The sequence below is a fragment of the Carassius carassius genome, chromosome 3 (assembly GCF_963082965.1).
Source record: "Carassius carassius chromosome 3, fCarCar2.1, whole genome shotgun sequence".
NCBI lineage: Eukaryota > Metazoa > Chordata > Actinopteri > Cypriniformes > Cyprinidae > Carassius > Carassius carassius.
In genome coordinates, this window is record NC_081757.1 from 21,705,169 (window position 1) to 21,720,866 (window position 15,698).

Below are 15,698 nucleotides of genomic sequence, written 5' to 3' on the forward strand. Positions count from 1 at the left end.
TTAAATATATAAACATAGAATAAATTATTTAAAATTTTAATAATATTTTACAATTTTACTCTTTCTACTCTATTTTTGCTCAACATAAAGGGCTTATTTTAAAACCATTTAAAAAGTAACTGCATCCAAAACTAGTAAACTTTTAACTAGTACCATGAGATTGTTATTTTACAGCGCATTCACATGATGCTTTGTTTATCACTTTCTGCAAACATATACAATATGCTCATTTGCTAATCACTTTGATCTAAAAATGCGTTTAACATGCAGATCATGGCCGCTTTTTCACTATTAATGATTTGGATGCATTGGAAGTTACCTATTGATTATGTAGTGATGCACTGATGGTTGGGAGGCTGTCTTTAACAGTAAGAGTAGTCTCATTTCACATGCAAAAAGAGCTCAAGTTAATGCGGTTTTTACAATTGGCCATTGCTCTATAGCAACTGTTCTCTCCCGGCGTAGACCTGAGCAATTACGCCTCTCTTGTGCCTTTGAAATTGTTCCGTTTCATTTATTCCTGACCCCCAAGACCTGATTTGCAAGAAAGCTTTTCTGTGTCTTAATTATAATGCCTCGTTTATGCAGTTAATTACACAGTGCAGTGCTCATTAACGTCTGTCTATTGCATTCACAAAGAACATTGGCTTTTTAATAAACTCACAATGCATTGCAACGGTAAATATCATTGGTTCCACAGGTATATTCAAGAGACGTGTTTACTGTGGTATGCTGCTGATAACACACTGTGAAAAATAAGTCACAAACAGATGAAAAGCATGAAGAAAGCATGAATGCTTGACTTATAGGTAAGACAAGCATGGATTTCTTCTGCAGCGTTAAACTGATCTATATGCACTCACAAATACATGCATAAGAAGACTTCTTTCACCAAGCAGCCAGCTTTGATGAGTTTAATAAAGGTCAATCAAAGTCAAACATAATAAATCACTTTGATAGAGTCTCTATTTTGCCAAGTAGTGTGTCACAGAATAATAGATGTTCCTTTAGCAACTGAAGGTTACTCTCTGCCCTGTTGTGCTTTCAGTTTTTATTGGTTTAATATTACAGGCAGTAATGACTAACAGATGTTTCAAATGTTATCCTTTGTCTCACAGTTGTCTTTATCTCTCTTTTGCCTCTGTCTATATTTGCTTTTCTAAGACGTGGATTTTGACCAAGGGATGAGTGTTTTCTTTTTTGCAGACACTTACAGCTGTGTTTGGCCTGTTATACAGCTGTGTAACTGGTGTGAAAAGAAAAAAAATTATAATTGTATCTGGAACAGAAGAATGCCTTTCATGACCTGACGAGAGAGGGGAAGTGAAGAATACAAAAATGGGCCACTTATTTATAACACCTAAAATATGCTGTAGGGGTTCGTGTGTGTGGTGCGGTGGAAAGGTCGGCCCAGTTTTCTGCTGTATTGATGGGTGAAGGGTCCCTTCCATAACTAGGATTATATGAATGAGAGATTCACATAAGTTTAGTTATGCGGTTTTTGGTTTACGGACTTCTCTGCAACATGTATTCACTTTTTAGTATCTGTGTTAAGAGCAAAATAGTCAAGGGATGTTGTTTATTATATTGTTAGTACTGATATTTTGAGCTAGAGCAGAGAATCCCACTGTGTCTTCAGGATTTTGGAAGAGATGATATTCTGTTAATGCATGTGTGGAAGATTGGAGAAATCCTTGAGGCTGTCTGGGATTTATGGGATACAGTCATTATGTAAATATCTTGACGGTCCAGTGTCACATCTAGTAGCAATCAACCGATATGGGTTATTAAATGTGTGTGTTTTGTGTACATCTAATTTGTTATCATTGAATTATAAATTACATATAAAATGCAGTACACAAAAATTCCATTAAAATTATGAAAAAAAATCCCAAACGCCCATAGTTATTAGATTAAAATAGACTACTTTTAAATTTTAAATAGACTATTATATCTGTATATATCGATGATATTAAACAACTGATATTTGGCTGTCACTAATGTGTAGTGCATCTGCAATTACATCTCTAGTTTTTGTTTTCTAATAATCAGCCGATCTAATCATTCATAATGTTCTTTTGAACATCTGAAAATTCACCATGTTTTCTGCTTTTTTATTATAATCATGCATATATATTTTGCGACCTCATTTTCAACGTCTGGGGAAAACCCCCCTGCGGCAGTCACGTCTGCTGGGGAAGTGATTGGCTTTCTGTGGTGATTCAGTGCAGAAGCCTTACCTATCGTCTGCATAATCTCTTTATTTACTTGAGTTTATGACTCACATCTGTTCAGTGTACCGTTTATTTATCATCTTCATCTCTTTCTATTTGATCACCTTTTAATTTAATCTGGTATGTTATGTCTATAACAGTCTGTTTTTTAAAAAGCAAATGTTAGAGCAAATAAATATATAAAATATAAATTATAAAATTATTTATGCCATCATTATTACTGTTCCTACACCCATCCAAACAATTATGAAATCACTTAATATGAAGTACACATATACTTTCAAATTAATGTTGTCACAGCAATTTCTTTTGGATTAATACCCAACATTCAGTGTATCTTTCCAAATTCTCCTAAACGTATGTCTAAAATCATCTTGGGTGCTAAAATGTTGTCGGCATTATGTCATTTTCAAATGTTGTTTTCCATTGTATCACTGGTGGCAGAGAATGTATTATGTCCAGCAAAGCCCTAAAAATCCTAAAAGCTTGAGTTATGTAGATACTTATCCTGATTTTGCATCTATTTCAAGTCAAGTAGACATCTGGGAGCACTGCATCTTCTTGCGGAGAGATGTACGCATTCAGAGTGGCTCCCGAACACCTACATCATCTTAATTGTAATTTGCATTTTAAAAGCTAATGCACATTTACTGATGTAATGTAATATAACAGAACAGTACTTTAAATGACATAAAATTGTGTTTAGGAGCACAACTATGACCTGCAGGAATATCAATACAATACCCCCCTTTTTCTTCTTCTTCTGACTTGCTTTCCATAGTAAGCATTTGATAAATTATAAAACACTCAATACCTTGGTTATATCTTGCATTTTTCCTACATCTTTTCTCTCTCACGCTAAGATTCTCACAGGTGAAAAAGTTTAAGCAGGACCCAAGTCCATTCACGTGTGTGCACTCAATATTTAACGTGCAGACTGGAGATTAAGTTTACTCGTATGAAGAGTACAGCCATCTACAGGTGATACCTACAGTACACTGCATTTACACACTATAGTCATATAAACTACCCAAAAGTGTTAAGTTGTTTGTTTTAAATAAGTGATATGTATGCTGCCTGTCACTCTCAAAAAATTAATTATGTATATATATATATATATTTAAGGAATAATTGATGACGGGCCGTTGAATTATTAGAAAAATAATGTACACCCGAGGTGGCGGCCGTTACACCTCGGGTGTGCATTATTTTTCTAATAATTCAACGACCCGGAGTCAATTATTCCACTTATACTATGGTTTCCACACCTCAAGACATCGATTAGATTATAAATTTAAAGGGATTCTTTCGGTTTTTGTACTTAATCGCTATTGTGAGTAGGATTATTTCTTCCACATCTCATCCAACGCCATCATTTTAAAGCTGGTAATGGACACTTGAGCCGTTGATAGCATTCTAATGCAGTCATTAATGAAGTTAATAGAAAGAGAACAAGAGAGACAGAGACACAGAGAAAGAAAGCGAGAGATAGAGAGAGCTTGTGTGAATTAGACTGCAGCAGCATCTCTAAACAGTGCTGTTATTACCTCGCTAATGAGAAATGTCATGTGTACTTTTGGAAAATTGTCTGTCACGTTGTTGTTTTTGTTAGTCCTGTAATTTCCGTTATTACAGTTTTACTATGCGAAGTGATATGGAACTGTGATGCGGTCAGGAGAGCTGCCTGGAACTACGTTTGTTGTGCGTTTCCCAGAAAATAATTGCACACCTCAGAACGTTTGTCAGCCAATCAGATTCAAGCATTCAACGGCCCTGTGTGTGTGTGTGTATGTATGTGTGTATATATATATATATATATATATATATATATATATATATATATATATATATATATTAGTGCCGGGCAATGATCATTTTTAAAAAAATGTTATTAATCGCATGATTGTCTGCGATTAATCACATTGTTATGCACAAAACTAATAATGCATTCAAAATTAGTGTATTGGGCACTTTTCCATTTTAAAGTACTGCTATATGAACAAAAGTGTAATAATATTTTGTTTGCAAATACTTTAAACAAATAAGGTGCTTTTTTACAGCAATATTTATTTTACATATTAGCAGTTACAATATTCCTATTAAATCTTAACTTAAAACATCAATGTAATTGAAAAATTAAATATAAAACAAGCTATTTGTCACTGCCAGGACATTAACATTTTTATAGAAAATATTTTATAGTTTTTTATAGAAAAACAAGTTATGCTCAGAGTCCAGAGCCTCGATCATAATATTATAAACAGCATCTTCCGAGTAGAGACCTGCACAAATGCAGGACCCATCGCAGCAGAATGCAGCGCGGGACAACACTTGATGTGCAGGCTCCTGTGTGCGGGATGAGGGAGAATAATTGGTGTGTGCTCACACTAGGCAATCTTAACCCCCAAAGCCTAGTTCGTTTGACTAGTGTGATCGCGGTGGGCCGAGGTGGGCCAGAGCCCGGTTCATTTATATAGATCAGTGAGTGTGAGCGCTAACTGCACCGGAGCACAGATCTTCTGATACGTGCTGCATGATTGTGTAAATATTTCTGAGCGGCAAAAGGGATAGATCTGTAAAGCAATATACTGTGAGAGGGCCGTGTGATACCGCGTCCCATACGACTCAAAATAATAAACCACAAAGTTAAAAAAAAAACATGCACTCCACTGTGTTGAGCGAGAGCGCTTCTCTGCTGTCTTCACGTGCTGTCGGAAACTTCCTATTTCCAATCTATAAAGTCATGATTACGAGCTTGTTGCATTATTTTCTGTTAAAAATAACAGTGGACAGTGGTTTGTGAATGCTGATGCTTAGCCTAAATAATTTGATTGGGAGCATCCCCTCCTGTGACCCATGATTTGTCTGAATGTGTGTTCAGAGCCAGTGAGCAACGAACTTTCATAATAATTAAAAAAAAACTGTGTTAACGCGCAATAAATAATATGCTTGAAACAATTAATGCATTAACGCGATAATAACACATTGACTTGCCCAGCCCTAATATATATATATAAATATCCAAAATATCCTCTCTAACAGTACTGAGAATTTTGGAATGAGCTCTTGTGTCCTTCTCTTTCAGTGTTTTATTATACAGTATTTTATGTATTATCTCATTTCATTCTTTATGACTGCTTGTTTATTTCATATATGCTGATGTAATATCTGCTGACTGGTACAGCGGTCAACAGCCCACAAAATGAATTCAACCTTTTGAATGAAACTATTAAAATAAAATTTTGTCCAGTAATGGGCAAGTAATGAAAACCTCAGAGTTTCAAATTGCAGTCAGATTCTCCTTTTACTCACCATTACCCTTTACATTAGTGTGAGAATAAAGTTATATCATTATAAATGGCTCTAACTAAAACCATTCTTGGATATTTCTTTGCTTTTCTTTTCAGATTGATGCCTTGTCTCTGTTTCTGTTATACCTGGTTGACATGATTTGTTCTGGCCTACAAATAATCTACAATACAGATGAGGTATGACTGCATTAACTATTTATAAAAAAATTGCCAGTACCAGTTTAAATCATGTCAGTTAATTCCAATTCAGTTAAGTTCAGTTTATTTGCATAGCATTTTTCACAATGCATTTTGTTCAAAACAGTTTTACAAAAATACATGCTGTGCTGTAGATGTTTAGCGAATTTCTATGGACTAAATCTAGACATATCTATATGAATTTAAGGATTCTTCTAATCCAGTGGGGCATGTGAGGGGAAAAAAGATTTTCCTGCACAGACATAGAAACAGGTTCAAGTAATACAAATTTGTGGCAATGATAAACAGAAAGGTGAACAATACACATTTTTACATTGCCATCTAGGAAAAAGGTTTACAAAGGTTTTCCATCTGGTAAATCATCTGTACGATTAAACTGTAAGAATTTGAGAATTGGGATTTTTTTCACCTCAATAGGACTGTCAGTTTTTGCCATGATGATTTGCAGTAGAGTTGGTAGAGAAATGGTTTACACCCCAAAATCTTTTTGCTAGCCACTGGATTCTCTCTCTGTCTGCCTGAGGACTTAGCCAGGGCATTTTGGCCTTGACTACGTTGAGCAATTTAGCTGTGAGGAACATTACTGCAGAAATAAAGTTAAGCTGAGTTGAAATGTTTAAGGGCAAAGAGCATAAATGCCAATTCCTACATTTTACCAAGCTGAGAGATCACTTATGCAACTGCCCAAGCACTCTATTTGGAAAATACTGTAGCACAAATATGAAACTGTCGTTAAAAGGCCTCTTCAGATCCTGCCAGCACTCACCCTTGACCCTGGACTCATACACCAGAGGAGACACTGAGAAGTGTTAGTGGTTGCGGTAATAGTTGTGTAATCTTTCTCTCTTCTTTGGGCTCCACAGACTCCATTAACAGCGTCTTTTATTTCTGCTGTCCGCTCCCATGGGCATTTATTTAACACTCTGCTGATAAACCCCTGTCTGTTGAATAACTTCAGCTTTTATTTATTCAGCCACATTGCCCTTTTCTTGAAAATTGTTACTCTTAAATGTTGTGTTTTTAAGCAATTACCATGTACAACTATATTGTGTATATGACAGGCAGAATCACCTTTCTAGCTGAGCTTTCCTTCCGAATCTTAACAAATTGTCACTGTAGCTTTTATTTAGCTATTTGCAAAAGAGTTGCTAATTGATGTCTCTAAACAGTGCCTGCTCGAGTGTGTAATGCAATTTAACAAACAAAAAAAATGTGAAATCAGCACCCCATTACATTCCATTATTAATGAACAGCAGAACAAATCGGGGAGAAATTTCTAGTTTAATATTTTTCCTACTCATCATTGGCAGTGCATTTTTTCTTACATAATGTGTGCCTTGGTTCTGGTTTGGTTTTGGATTTGGATTGAGTGGTTATAGGGAAATTGATGTGCTAGTAGCACGCAAATGTAGTTAGTTAGTCCATCTGACAAATGAAAAATAATGGTTCCAACCTTATTTGCATATTTGTGTGTAATCCAGTCTGAAATGTTTCTGACACTTCTCCAACTGAGGTTATGTTTTGTTTTTCAACTTTGGGATAGAGTCTAAATACAGATGAACCCTAATGTAATTATACAATTAAGTACTGAGTAATATTAATTAACTAAATGTACTTAGTATATGGTTAGAGTAGGATTAGGATTTGGCCTAGGGTCCTTGCATGTAATTATACATAATATATTATTATAATAATAATAAGTACATTTAACGTGTAAAAGGACAACTTAAAATTAAGTGTTCCCCTAAAATTTGTGTAAAAAGTCTCGTCACTTATTTATATGGTGCTTTATACAATACAGCTTTACTAAACAGATTTACAGTGATACACCAGAAAATAGAGATTCAGTGATTCAAAAAATTTAAAAAAAAAAAAAAAAAAAAAAAGGAATTTCTTATGTAAAGCAGCTCTAAAAAACATAACGGTATACAGTCAATGTTCAGATAAAATCAGGTAATTTTTGATTCAGTTTGGTTAAATAACTGCAAATCCATACATTTTGGAATGAGTTAAATTCAGCTCTGGAGAAAACAGTGATGCTATCCTCCAATAGGGCTGTCACTTTTGTGAAAAAATCATTTTCGATTTTTAAGACATAAGCGTTCATTGAATTGATTGTAAAAATCGATTTTCCATGTCTAACAAAAAAAAAGACGTTTCCTTTTTCATCGTCAAATAACAGACGAACGTAAAGAGAGCGCTGGAAACGCTCAAGTCAGCAATATTTCTTATTTATTGGCATGAAGTTTCGTGCAGAATAACAAACAGCAACAGGAGTGCAACATTCTCAAAAAAATATATGTGCAGAGGGGACGGCTGCCATAACAAAAGAAAAACATCACTGCAGGCTTCAACCCGGCTGCATTTATGATTTAGGCAATTCAAAAATCTCCAAGATTATTTTAAATAATGATTCAATCCATTTCAAACAACTGTTCAAAAAATGAAACTTTAAATGGACTTGAGAACAGGCCATGTGTGTTTTTTTTATTGAACGTAACCCTCACTTAGGCTAGGCGGCACTAGGCAGGCATAATAAAATGCACAAAAAGGCTAGGGCCATTACAAATTTATTGGACACGAAAACAAGTCAATCAACATTTTTGGTGTCCCGAGCAGTGTTTTTTATTCACTATATGTCCAGCTGTTGAGAAGACGCGCTCCGACCGCACTGATGCCACTCAGGTACAGCCGCGCAAGGTGGGGGTATTACTGCCAATATTCCACCACAAAAGCCAGTCGCTGTCAGCTTGCAATGGTCCTTTTCATAACTCAGAATCTCCTGTAACTAGATGCGCGAATGAGGCGAATTCGCGTCAACCGTGCTGCGAGACCTCCAGACACGCGTAAACGCGTCTTTACATTTACTTAACATTGAAATCATTTGCGCCAGATGCTCTATTCGCGTTTGGTGTGAACGCAGCATAAGAGGTCGCTTTCGACGTCACTGGGTCTTATAGGCAGGTAAAATTGCTGGTATTTTCTGTCTAGCATTCGCAACGCATACTGCACTTTTGGAATTCTTTATTTTCTTTTTCTGCTTGTTTGTGAGTTTTGTTACATCTATATTTTTAATTGTTTAATTCTTTTAAAATTAATAGTGTACATATTTGGTTAAAATTGATTCCCTATTTTCAACTCCAACTCAGTTCAGTTCAGTTCACATCCAATAGTTACCATTTATTCAAGTCAATATTTGCAAATATCAAGTGTTAGGTGCAACTAGTTACCAAGTAATTAGTTAATATAATTAAATTACTTTTCCACTGAGCATGTAAGGTTAGTTTTTTTTTTGTAATTGAATTGCAGCTACTTCTTATGTAATTGGACTTAATACTGTGTATAGACTGTAGAACATTTATATACAATGCAAAACAATAGTGGATTTAACATCAAAATTTATAGTCTATCCTTAAAATGCATGCTTTTTATGTACCCTTCTCACTTTAAATTCTTAATGGTAACGAATAATGGTAGAATAATGGTAACACTTTAGTGTCCAATTCCAATTCACTAGCTGGTTATTAGCTGAATATTATATTGGCTGATTATTACTACTTATACAGCACATATTAATGTCTTATTCTGCAAAACCTTATTCTGCAAGACCTTATTCTAAATCCTACCCAATTCTTAAACATAACAATTACTTTATTACTTTATTTAGTATTAATAAGCAGTAATTAGGGGTATATTGAAGCAAAAGTCATAGTTAATAGTTATTTAAATAGCTAGTTTACCCAAAAATGAAAATTTGATGTTTATCTGCTTACCCCCAGGGCATCCAATATATATGTGAATTTGTTTCTTCAGTAGAACACAATGGAAGATTTTTTGCACAAACCATTACAGTCTGTCAGTCTTATAATGGAGATGAATGGGAGCCATGGCTAAAACATACAACAAAACAAAACAAAAATTGTCTAAAATGACATAAAAACTATCCTAAGCAAGTCTTCCTGAGTGCATGCCACCTATTTCTCAAATGGACCACTGACACTCTATCTACAATTAGGAGTGTCAGTGATCCACTTGAGAGATAGGAGGCAGTAATGCACTTATAAGTCTGTGATCCACAGTAAAGCAAGAAGAAGAAGAATCCTCACGCGCCTGCTTGAGAAATTGCTCAGGAGGATGCACTCAGGACAGTTCGAACAGTTAGGACATTGCATGAATCAGAGGTAAAAAATGACATAAATACTGTTCAGTTTCTTGCACAGACCATTCTTTTTGTGTCCGTAGGGTTTAATTTTTTATTTTTTTTGTATGTTTTAGCCATGAGTCCCTTCACCTCCATTATAAGACTCACAGACTTCAACGGTTTGTGTTAAAAATCTCAAAGTCACCTTTATCTCAGATGCCCTGGAGGTAAGCAGATAAACATAGTGAGTAATGGACCGTAATCTAAAGTGTGAACAGAATAATTTATGTAATTATCTTTTATTTATTTGTAATAATTAAAATAATTTCATGTATACCCTTGTATCATTAACTTCACAAGGTTTATATAGGATTGACAAAGTAATTAGTAATAACCAATTAAATACTTTTTGGAGAGAGTAATTTATACACTAATCCAATTACAGTGTTAAAGATGTAATTAGTAAATAGTAATTAATTACTTTTTTAGAGTAACTTACCCAACACTGTCCCCAACTAAGCAAGCCAAAGGATGACTTTGGCAAGGAACCCAAACTCAATTGTTGACAGAAATGGAGAAAAACCATTGGGAGAACTCAGGCTAGCCAGTTTTCTGACCAGATTAGTCAACATGGTGTCTTAATTCCAGGCTGCATTACAAGTCAGAGTTGTGGACTGATATCTTTCAGAATATTGCATGTAGTTCCTTCTGCTTGAAAGAACTAGAAGCAACTTAAAGTAATTTGATATGTTTAAGCATCCATTAAAGAGCAGCTTCTATGTGTTGTCTTAGTTTTGAAGCTCATTTAATTCTTAAGCTATCACTGTAGGTATATCTGGCCTATGAGTGATTAGGAAATGTCATAGTTTAAATCTATTATTAGAAAGACATATAGACTAAGGGCCGCTTCAGCAGTTACTGTACAATTTTCAAATAAAACACCTTATCCAGCAAACACGAACGACCATGACTGATCTATCTTCATCCTCAGAAAAGTTCCACTCCTGCTCTGCATTTTCTCTCTGCAGATGAAGAAGGAAGAAGAGGGAAAATAGTGCCACCCCGGGCCAGCGGTATTCATTAAGATACCATAAAGCTCGTCACATTAATCATTTTAGTCCAGGCCCAAAATAAAAGTGCTCAAGCCATCCCTCTCTCCTTTCTCCCCCTGCATTTGGTCTTTCGCTTACCTTACACAGTGCCCCATTTTAACGTGCTTTAGGGGCCCTCAGTTCTCTTCATTTTAAATTAAAAGCGCTGTCAGCCCGGCCTCCCCGGGTGTTTGAACATTTTCTCATTTATGTACCATAAAGTCATCATTCTTTCCCTCATCTTGTTTTTCCTATGGCCTCATTCTGTGCTGGGGATGGGAATTGTTGAGGGGCTTATGATATTACCAATGCCACCCATGGAAGTGATGGATTACTTTAGCTGCTTTAAACAGTGGATCATTATTCAAATAAATTCATGTATAATCAGAATATTATATGGGTAACACGAAGGAATGCTGATGTATTGACAAATAAAAACACCCATGGGCTAGAAAATCTTTGAGAGCAGGCCTATGTCTCAAAGCAAACCTATATTTGTTGATGTGCGCTTATGTCTGGAGATCTTGGTGTGACACATTTCCCTGACATGTTTGCATATTTGTAGGTATCATTCATCCAGAATCTGGTGTTCTGTGTGGAGAGTGCTCATCGTGTGCCAGACTTTGGCATGTGGGAGCGTGGAAGCAAATAAAACAATGGAAGCACAGAACTGCATTCCAGGTAAGGTTTATCATTGTCTTTCTGTTCCCTTTCTATTACTTTGTCATTAAATAAAACTGCTACAATATAATTTGTAATTAAGGATGCACAATATATCAGTAAACATTGGTTACTGAGCAATATTATTAGTGATCGAACGATATTGATTTTTTTTTATTACTGATACCAGCTATTTACATGTTTATGTGCCCGATAACTGAGATACTGAACCGATATTTATTTACTGTTGACTGATGAGCTTTGATGGATTCCAGCTTGTCGTAGATGATCTTCTCGCGCGCTTTAACTTCACGCACGAGCAGATCGTTTTTTTCGCCAACAAATTCCGCCATGTAAATAGCAATCCACCCTGGCGCCAGCGCATCTCGCTCCTAAAGGGAATGGGAAATAACACTCTGATTGGTGTATTGAACATTATGCCTATTACTCATTAAGAGAATAGGGACAACCCAGTTCAAAAATGTTTGAAAACCACATTTTGTGTGTTTTTTTTTTATATATATATATGTTTAATTGGCTTATAGGTATCACCTAGAATTTGAATGTGTTTAATGTTTAATTTTGATGCATCAATATTCATAGCTGAAAGTGATTGTCTTGTACAAAGACAGTGAGTATTACTAAAATCATTTGTCATTTGAATAATAGTGCACAAGGCACAACATTTTTCTTTTCTCTTAACCTGTATTTTTTTTTTTTTAACTATGTTCTAAGGCAGCATTCGTCATGCTCTTTGTGAAATATAACAAACTTTTGTTTGCTGCTCACATCAATGAAACCCAGCACCTAAAACAATCTGAAAGTTTGAGCTCATGTTGAGGAGGTTATAGATTCAGTAAGTGTGACACTTCATTTAACCTCCTCTGGGTGAGTCCATGAGTTACTGAACTCTTAACTGAGAGGATTCACATAGAGAAACTCCTATCAGCCCATTGCAGTAATGATTCTTGGTGCTCTGCAGACAGTATGGACTGTGGATTTGCCCAGACAATATGCTTTTTAAGAAGTCAATTGGCAGTGACTCCTAACACATAATACAAATTACAAATACATTACCAAGAGTCAAGTCAGACATTCGACAGCCATTATTACTGACGTTAACACACAGGGAAAATGTGTAACGGACGCCTCGCAGATACAAAAATAATGTTTTATGTTTTGATTAAAAGATAGTTAACATTAAATGTCAACGAAACACTAAGAATTCAAAACATTTTTTACAATAGTGCTGTCATTATAAAGTTATGTATATGACAGTAGTTATTAATGTTCTTCATTTCTGTTTTAAGCTGCACACGCTGAAGATGACTAGTAGAATGTAGCATATGATAGCATGTTTTTAATCAATGGGATTAAACTCATAATTTATCTCATGTAGAATTCGCTTAATTGTTTATACAACATAACGTTAATATTACAACTCAAAGGATATCTGCACAAAATGCCCCAAATGCACGAATGTTTCTGCATGGTTCAGAGTTAACTCCTTTTGTGGACTCGTTCTTCACGCAACAACATGCAGAAACACGGCAAATACACTCTAAAATTCACAGCATTTTATTATAATGGTGTTCTCATTATAATGTTAAGGATATGATAATCACAGTATACTACAATGAAGCGCTTTACAGCAGCACAACTCAACAAATTGCAACATTGTTTGAAAATCATATACTAGCAGTCAGAAGATTGTGAACAGTAGGATTTTTTAAAGAAGTCTCTTCTGCTCATAAAGCCTGAATTTATTTGATCCAAAATACAGCGAAAACAGTACAATTTTTAAATATTTTTACTATTTAAAATAAAAATAATAATAATAATTTTTTTTTTTACTTGAATACATTTTAACATTCAATTAATTCCTCTGATTTCAAATCTGAATTTACATCCTCATTACTCCAGTTACATGATCCTTCAGAAATCATTCTAATATTCTGGTTTTCTGCTCAAAAAAAACATTTATTATTTATTATTATTATTATTGTTATTATGAAAACAGTAGAATTTCTTCAGGTTTTCTGGATGAATAGCAAGTTCAGAAGAAGAGCATTTATCTGAAATAAAAATCGTACTCGGTTACTAAACGTAACCTCGGTTCTCTCTGGAAGAGCGAACGAGTACTGCGTCTTAGCTAAGACGCTACGGGAAAAGTCTCTTTTCACGAAATACTGAAGCAAAAAATTATCCTTAATTTTGTATTTTTGTTAAGCGCATTTGCAGCAGTACACAGCCATAGGCGAGACGGCTCGTTCCCTCATTGGCTTGTTCTGCGGCAACTGCACAGCCTATCGAGCGCAGGCTGATGCAACATCAGACCAATAAGGGCGCTTCGCGCCCTTCTTGCCACTTCCCGCCGAAACGGGTGTGGCCCAACCTATAAAAGGAGCTCGAAAAGGCTGACTTACCTGATTTATTTCATCGCCGAAGCGAACCAGAGTGAATCGTATGCACGGCAGAGAACGCAGTACTCGTTCGCTCTTCTAGAGAGAACCGAGGTTACGTTTAGTAACCGAGTACGTTCTCTTACGAGAGCTCTCTCGTACTGCGTCTTAGCTAAGACGCTACGGGAACCCAATGTAAAACGCCGTGCGCACAGGGATCACACACCAATAAACCTGAAGCAACGCCCAGGATTTACAGTGCACAGTCACCTGAGGGACTCACAGAGAGTCCAGGACAGAAAAGGGAAAAAGCCCTCCGTCCCATATCTAGCAGCATCCATAGATGCGGCAATATGACATCACACAGCCGAGGCAAGGCCTGACTAATGTGGCAATGCGGGTCTTACGCAATACTGCCCATATAACAGTCGGCAGCGCATAGCGCTCGTGAACTCAGAATTCCCCTCAGGGCCCTGATTCGACTATACCGACAGCAGCCTTGCCTGCAAGGCGGGAACCCCCAGGTTATAGAACCTGATAAATGTAGACGGCGAGGCCCAACCTGCCGCCATACATATATCCTGCAAGGAGATCCCAGTAGACCACGGCCACGACGAGGCGACGCCTCTTGTGGAGTGTGCTCTGACGCCCAACGGGCACTGAAGGCCCCTGGAAGCGTCATTCCCTTGGAACGTCCACCGAACGAGACAAACAGCTGCTCCGTCTGCCGAAAGGCAGCAGAACGAGACACATAAGCTCTTAAAACCCTGACAGGGCAAAGAAGACTCGAGTCTCCATCCTCCCCTGACACCGGCAGGGCAGACAGGGCAATAACCTGAGCCCGAAACGGTGTGTTGAGGGATTTCGGCACATAACCGTGCCTAGGTTTGAGTATGACCCTTGAGTCATTGGGCCCAAACTCCAAGCACGACTGGCTCACCGAGAGCGCGTGCAAATCACCCACACGCTTCACCGAAGCGAGAGCCAACAAGAATACTGTCTTGAACGACAGATGCTGAAGGCTAACCGATTGGATAGGCTCAAAAGGGGGACCCTTCAAGGCCTCCAAAACCACTGCAAGGTCCCACATAGGGACTGACGGAGGTCTGGGAGGCTTCAGCCTCCTAGCTCCTCTGATTAACCGGATGACTAAATCGTTCCTTCCTATTGACTGACCGGACGCCGTTTCAGAAAACGCCGCGATGGCCGCCACATAAACTTTGAGCGTGGATGGGGCTCTGCCCTTATCCAACAGCTCCTGTAGGAAGGAGAGGACCTCCGTCACCTCACAACTAAGGGGTGAATAACCTCGAGCTGTGCACCAGCTGGAGAACACCGACCACTTCGAGGCATACAGACGTCGTGTCGACGGAGCTCTAGCCTGAGTGATGGCATTTAGCACTCCCACTGCGAGATCAGCGGGTAACCGTTGAGCGCCCACACATGGAGGGACCACAACTCCGGTTGAGGGTGCCAAATCGAGCCCCTGGTCTGCGAGAGGAGGTCCCTCCTCAACGGTACCGGCCACGGGGCGACATCTGCTAACTGCATCAAATCTGGGAACCATGGTTGGTTCTTCCAAAGAGGTGCTGCAAGCAGTATTGAACATTTCGTTTCTCTCACCCGTTCTATCACCTGCGGAAGGAGGGAGACGGGAGGGA

The 15,698-nt window shown here is 37.3% G+C and overlaps 1 pseudogene; it reads left to right on the forward strand.

Moving 5' to 3' along the window:
* The window catches only part of LOC132112997 (phosphorylase b kinase regulatory subunit beta-like), a 75,105-nt pseudogene that overhangs the window by 7,553 nt on the left and 51,854 nt on the right, over window positions 1-15,698 (forward strand).